The sequence below is a fragment of the Ruditapes philippinarum genome, unplaced genomic scaffold, assembly GCF_026571515.1.
Source record: "Ruditapes philippinarum isolate M1 unplaced genomic scaffold, ASM2657151v2 ctg24395_1_1_1_1, whole genome shotgun sequence".
Classification (NCBI taxonomy): domain Eukaryota; kingdom Metazoa; phylum Mollusca; class Bivalvia; order Venerida; family Veneridae; genus Ruditapes; species Ruditapes philippinarum.
In genome coordinates this window covers 1,632-9,090 of record NW_026856524.1, presented here as the reverse complement: position 1 = coordinate 9,090, position 7,459 = coordinate 1,632, and the positions used below count along the sequence as shown (strand labels likewise).

At 30.9% G+C, this 7,459-nt stretch overlaps 1 long non-coding RNA gene across 1 annotated transcript; it reads right to left on the bottom strand.

The window, feature by feature from the left end:
* Nucleotides 1–1,296: 1,296 nt before the first annotated feature.
* LOC132746880 (uncharacterized) lies at nt 1,297–7,078 on the bottom strand. Its single transcript, XR_009628041.1, has 6 exons — nt 6,613–7,078; nt 4,797–4,882; nt 4,177–4,389; nt 3,362–3,409; nt 2,737–2,916; nt 1,297–1,578 (listed from the first exon to the last, which is right to left on the bottom strand). It is a non-coding gene; the product is annotated as an uncharacterized LOC132746880 (long non-coding RNA).
* Between the last annotated feature and the right edge of the window lie 381 nt (nt 7,079–7,459).

Here is a 7,459-nt window from a genome sequence, read left to right as displayed (position 1 = left end):
ATATGCACATGTATGTTATATGCTGCACAAGATGCTTCAATATAAAACAAGCAATTATCATAGTATTGCAAGCAATCCATAAGTCCCCTACCGGTAAGAGCCCAAGCAACATTTTGAAGGGCCATTGGCCATTCACTTAGGTTCCTAATTTGTTGAAAAAGTTCTTTAAAAGTGATCACAGGAAACAGTTTTTATGTACAGACAGACAGACAGACTGAAGGACACTCAAAAGTTATTTTTTAAACATCCCTGTTATCAAAATATAACATTTTTAAAATCCTATCATGATTGAAGAAGTTGGAGTAAAAATTACCAATTTCTCAAAAAAAAAAGTCTAAGTTCAAAAGGGGCATAATTCTGGAAATAGTCTTGCTAGAGTATTGAACACTCACAAATGTTGAGTGATAATAAGAAACATTTATATGAAGTTTGAAGTAGATACATTCAGAAAGGGAAGTTATTAAAAAAAACAATGTTTTTTTCATAAAAATTTTAAGTTCAAGGGAGGTAATTCTGATAAATTTTGTGCTAGAGTTGTAAACCTTGTCACATATGATGTGGTTGATGACAAGCAACTTATATTTAAAGTTTGAAGAAAATACCTTAAGAAATAAAGAACTTATAGTGAAAAAAACTTAAAAACTAGAATCAGAAATCTTGAAATTCAGTCTATTTGTTGCCATAGCAACCAGAATTTTCAACATAGGAAGATAAGAAAAGGATGTGCATAATTTCCATACTGCCATCTACCCATATGTCAAGTTTCATAAACATATTTTCAGTACTTTTTGTGTTATCACTGGATCCAGGTTATGTGTAAAATTTGCCATGTTTTCAGTCTATTTGTTGCCATAGCAACCAGAATTTTCAACATAGGAAGAAAAGAAAAAGACGTGCATAATCTCCATACTGCCATCTATCCATATTTCAAGTTTCATAAAAATATTTTCAGTACTTTTTGCGTTATCGCGGGATCCAGATTATGTGTAAAATTTGCCATATTTTCAGTCTATTTGTTGCCATAGCAACCAGAATTTTCAACATAGGAAAAAAAGAAAAAGACGTGCATAATCTCCATACCGCCATCTATCCATATATCAAGTTTCATTAAAATATTTTCAGTACTTTTTGCGTTATCGCGGGATCCAGTTTTGTGGACCAACGGACGGACGGACGGACAGACGGACGGAGGGTAAACCTAAAGTCTCCTCCGGTAAACCGGTAGGGGACTAAAAATGTGCATGTCAAGTTTTTTCTATAATCGAAAGACTTGAAAATGTAATTTCAAAATGTATTCTCGTATCTTTGTGCATAGGTCATAATCAAAATGCTTGTTTGCTCTAGCAATGAGTCAAAACAAAAATTTAGCAGATGCTATTCCTTCCACGTCTCACTTTCAAAGGTCATCATTTGTAATGAAATCATTTGTAAAGACTTAATTTAAGTATGATGCAATTTGCATATATACATAGCATACCTGGCTTCAATTATCTGCCAGTCCTCTACCAAGATAATCTACAAACTGATGCCCATACCTCAATATAGCATTATCTTCATCCAGCAGGGGCAAATCTGAGCCTGTCCAACAAATAGATAACATTATATTATAACAAGAGCTGTCACAGGAGACAGCGAAGCTCAACTAATATAATACTGGATGCAGTAAGGAAGACTATGAAAAAAATCAATTATGTATAATTATGTATTAAGTTTTAGTAAAAAAATAACATTTGTTAACATAAATTCCAAGTTCAAGGGGGAATAATTATGGAAATAGAGTTATGAACCTTGTCACACAACATGTGTGTGATGATAAGAAATATATATTTGAAGTTAAAAATAGATACCTTAAAAAGTAAAGAAGTTATAATATTTCTTTAAAAAAAATCCAAAGTACAAGTGGAGATAAATCTGAAAATATTGCTTGAAGATTTATGATCCTTATCACATAAGATGTAATTGATGATAAGGAATATGTAATTGAAGTTTGAGGTAGATACCTTTCATTCAAAACTAAAGAAGTTATAGAAAAAAATAACATTTTTCTAGTAAAAAAGTCTAAGTTTATGGGGGTATTATTCTTGCAATATTGGTGCTAGAGTTATGAACCTTGTCACATAACATGTGGTTAATGATAAGGTACATATATTTGAAGTATGAAGTTTATCCCTTAAGAAATATAGAAGTAACAGTAAAAAATAATATTTTTTAAGGAAAAATCTAAGTTCAAGGGGAGATAAATCTGAAAATATTGGTTCTAGAGTTATGAACCTTGTCACATAAGATGGGGGTGATGATAAGGTACATATATTTGAAGTATGAAGTTTATTCCTTAAGAAATAATGAAGTAACAGTAAAAAATAGTATTTTTTAAGGAAAATTCTAAGTTTGAGGGGAGATAAATCTGAAAATATTGGTTCTAGAGTTATGAACCTTATCACATAAGATGTGGTTGATGATAAGGAACATATAATTGAAGTTGATACCTTAAGAAATGACAAAGTTATAGTGAAAAATATTTTACTGCACAAAACTTTTATCTGAAATCTGGACGCGGACGCCAACACCACCGCCGACGCCGGGGCGAGTAGAACAGCTTTCCATATACTTCGTATATTCGAGCTAAAAATAAAAGCCTCTTTACTTAAGAAAATCAAATACTTCTGTTACAGATTAAAAAATTATACATCTACAATTTTCACCGTTAGTGTATTGTACAAGAATGGTAAGGCTAACCTGAAGATTTTCCATTTTTTCAGTGAGTTTTTACTATTCTTTACTATCAATGCTGACTTGTCTGTCTATTAAATGTATTTAAATCTTCTTTAATGTTTTAACCTCTAGCTGTCTCTGAATAATTTCTTTCTTGATATCATCACATGCTTGTTGTAACTCTTTGATTTCCTTCTTGATTTCCTGAAATACCACAAACATTATATTACTAAAAAATTACAAAAGTACAAACTGCTAAATTTATACAATGGACCAGTCTTCTTTAAATTTCAATTTGGAATACTATTTAATAGTATATAATTACTTAGATGGAATTTTATTACAAAAACAACAACCCTTCAAATGTTTTGAAGATACCAACATGCACATTACAATTTAACCCAAGTGTGACAGCCACACCAAGATAGATGCCGGCACCTGGGTGAGCACAATTGCTCAAGTTAAGTCAATAGACAAGCTAAAAATAAATATAACTATTTCAAATATATTATCAAATAATTTTGCTTTAAGACACATTTGCACAGGCAGAATTCCTGAAAACAATACAAATGTGTTGTAAAATTGCATTACTTCATATTGTCACATATCAAATGAGTATTTGCTTGGAGCCAATGATTAAACGTCTTACCAGCTTTTGGCATTCTAGAGTACTATCTTTCCATTAATTTCTTCTCCTCTGTAGAGTTATAATATATCAAAATTATTACATTTTAAAGGAGTCAAAATAACAAAACAACAATAAAGAATTACAAATACATGTGAGAGAAAATTAGAAATGATTATGGATGCTAACAAATAAATGTTAAAAAAAAGACAATAACACAAAGAAAACAAGAGCACCGTTAGGCGGAGCATTATATGCCCGGAAGTGATTTTCTTTTTTTAGTAAGGATGAAGCATTTGTAAGACACTGGAATTAAATAAAGTATTACCTCCTTCAAATAACAATCCTCCAAGGAAGTTTGAATATTGTGGGCCAAATGGAACTTAAGTTATGCTCTGGAAACTGTTTTTCAGTTTAAAGGTAATAGTAAACTTGACCTTTGATCTTGTGATCCCAAAATCAATAGGGGTCTTCTACCCGATATGCACAATCATCCCATGAAGTTTTAACACTGTTGGCCAAATGGAACGGAAACTGTTTTCAGATTTAAGGTAATAATGTAAAGTAACCTTGACCTTTGACCTTGTGACCCAAAAATCAATATGGGTCTTCAACTCAATATGGATAATCATCTTATGTAGTTTGAATATTTTGGGCCAAATGGAACTTAAGTTATGCTCCGGAAACCGAATTGCTACCGGACGGATGGACATTCTAACAGTAGAGTAATAATGTGGCTACTCTCTTGTTCTCTCTATTGTTCTTTTTAGCCAAACAAAAGAAAACAGCCACATAAAAGCATTACAGAATAAATGACATCAAAGAGAAAGAACAGTTACCTATTGTCTATTTGATATTCTAGCTCGTACTGCCTTTCTTGTGCTTGTTTCAAGTCATTGTTATACTTTAACAGTTGTTGTCTCATCTTTGAAACCTCTGTGTTTGAACCATTGGTAAAATTATCAGCTTTCTCTAACTCTATACATTGACGATCAAGTTCAGCAGAGCATTCTTTTGTCTGAGACAACAAACAAGTCTCATTCTCCCTGGTACTGAAAAAATAAGGCATCGAAATCAGTATTATACATTAAACATTAATTCTTTGAAAACCATATCAAATTCAGTTAAAAGATAAATTCAGTATCAATATTGCTGAAATTTAATTCATTTCATTGTTTATATGAAGAAGAAATTCAAAAATGTAATATTGAAATGGATTTAACGGATGATAATTTCATATCTTACAGTCAATCTCTGGGTAAACATTTTTTTCAAATTAAGGTAACAAAACAATTAATGCAATTTTTCTGTATAGATGGTTAAAATAAAACATGTTACATATTAATAGCTGTTTGTTTATGGAAAAAATAATTTACAATTTGTACATTGTAGATTATCTGCTAAAATGCATGTTCAGAAACAGCAAAAGTGTGACAAATTAATTTAGTTACTTACTTACTTTTTAAGTATTTCATGTAAAAACTCTGTGTACTTTGCTTTCAAATGGGCAATTTTGGTACCAGTCAGCTTTCCTTCATGAAATAACTGAAATATTCCAGTATGTTATAAATATTCTTTTCCATAGCAACTCACTTGATACTTGGTAACGTGGCCTGTCTAATGTAATAATCATTTTAAACCAATCTGACCATTTAAGAAAAAGCATTGTCCCCAGATAATAATCAATTTTCATTAACAGTGTTGAGTGAGCACATTTATATTCACATATTTATTATTAAGTTTATTTCAATTTTGCAACAATATATCTATCACTTCAACGTTTCAATTAATAAACAAGAGTCATACAGAATTATTATTGAAAGAACATTATCATTACAGACAAACTATTGTAAAAAGTCAAAATGATAAAGATACATGTAACATACAGAATATATCTTAATTAAGGTCAAAATCTCATTTTCCACAAAGTTTTTCAATATACACATATATAGAAACTTCAAGAAAAGTCATTTTAGTGTGATTTGAGTACATAAGATCATTTTAATATTTTTGTCTTTATTTTGCCTGAATATTCCTTTAATGGAGATTTTTTCATAGTCATTTGCAAAACTATACACATAAGGAAAATCAATGACCCCTGGGACGGGCCAATTTTAACCCCAGGGCCCTTATTTGAAATTGGATTGAACAAACTTGATAGACACCAATTAGAAGATGTTTCATGCTAAATATCTTAGCTCTAGCTCTTTGGGATTTTTCAAAGAAGACTTTTAAGTTTTTACTATATACATAAAGGGAAAAACAATGACGCCCCTGGGACGGGGCCAATTTTGACCTCAGGGCTTTTATTTGAACAAACTTGGTAGACTTTAACTAGATGATGTTTCATGCCAAATATTTCAGCTCTAGCTCTTTCTGTTTTTTTAAAGAAGATTTTTAAGTTTTTTCTTTCGGTTGCCATGGCAACCAGAGTTCTGCATGGAACTAAATTCTTTGAAAAGATTTTAAAGTTCACTACCCAAGGTACATTCTTGTGAAGTTTGGATAAAATTAGTAGAGCAGTTTATGAGGAGATGTTGTTTAAAGTAAAAGTTTACGGACGGACACCGGACGGAGCAAGGACGCCGGACGAAAAGCGATCACAAAAGCTCACCATGTCACTTTGTTGCAGGTAAGCAGCACTGAACTTTCCATTATAAATTAAGTAATGCTTCTTAATTACAGCTGCTACTAGGAAAAACATATAATATATGACTTACTTATTAAAGGGACTCCACTGAGGTTTTTTGACATGATGGGACTGGAAATATTTTTTTGAGATTAATACTCCATTTGATGTAGATCTAAACTAATAACTTGTGTGCGAAATTTCAGAGCTTTAGCTTGCTCCGTTTTTCTAGAATAATTATTATAATAGTGAAAAATGACCCAAAATTCGAATTGAACTGAGAATTAGCACAAACATGATTTTCAATGTATTTCTTGTGTATTTCTTGGTTATATTTTATTAATATTTCTGTTTCAAGTGCTCATGTTAATATCTATGTGAATTTTTTTTATGTTTTAAGCTTATAAACCTAAGTGGAGTTCCTTTAAATGATAGCAATAGTATCTTACAGAAATTTACTGTAAATAAACAGCTTTTGCTTAAGTTATGAACCTACTCTTATACTGATAAATTTATTTCAGTTATGAAAAGCTATGTAAATCTTTCTCAAAACATGAAAACTGTATTCACTTCCTTGAAATTATATATTGTAACTTAAACACTATCATGAAGATTTACAACATAGTATAACATTTTTGCAAATTACCTAAATTACATATTTACAGTTGAACTTTGTTAGCTTGTCCTTGGATAGCTTGAATACCTCCCTTGGCTCGACCTTATTGCCCAGTCTTTGCCAACTTCCTATGTTATATATATTGTTGTACCTTGGATCACTAGAACACAGATTGCTGGAACACTCGAACCTGATCGCTGGTCACTTCTGCAGAAATATAATGAAAATCACATCTCGGTAGAACACAATAAGACAACAAAAGTTGTGGGTTAACATGTTCTAAATTAGTGACAGTTGGCGTCACATGTTTTCAACACCTTGTGATTGTGATAAAGGCAATTAAGGTTAATTGATACAAAATTAGAGGTGTTGTTACCAATTTGTTTGTTATGATAATATTGTTTATTTGCTGTGTTAAGTAACGATACAAAGAAAATACAATGTGAAATAAATAACTTTTTCCAAGTGTTATTGGCTTACTTTAACTATAAACACAGTTTTCAAATGCCAGTGAAAAGAAATAATAGAAAAAAAAACTTTCTGTTAGTTTGTAGTATTTGAAATGCCAAACTGGTTAACTACAGATATAAAATATGCAATAAATCAAAGAGATTATTTTAAAAGTAAAGGTAACTTTGAACAGTACAAGATCTGGAGAAATAAAGTAAAGACACTTATCAAAACATCAAAAAAAACTTTTTTTACAGAAAAAATAAATAACAATAGGAACAAGAGCTGTCCGTAAGACAGCGCGCTCGACTTTTTTATTGCTTGCCAATAAAAAAAGTTTTTGCAGTAAAAGGCAATACAAGAATCTCTGTATTTTTAAAGTGAACAATGGCCATGAGCATTAAGATATTTAGTGAAGAATTATTTT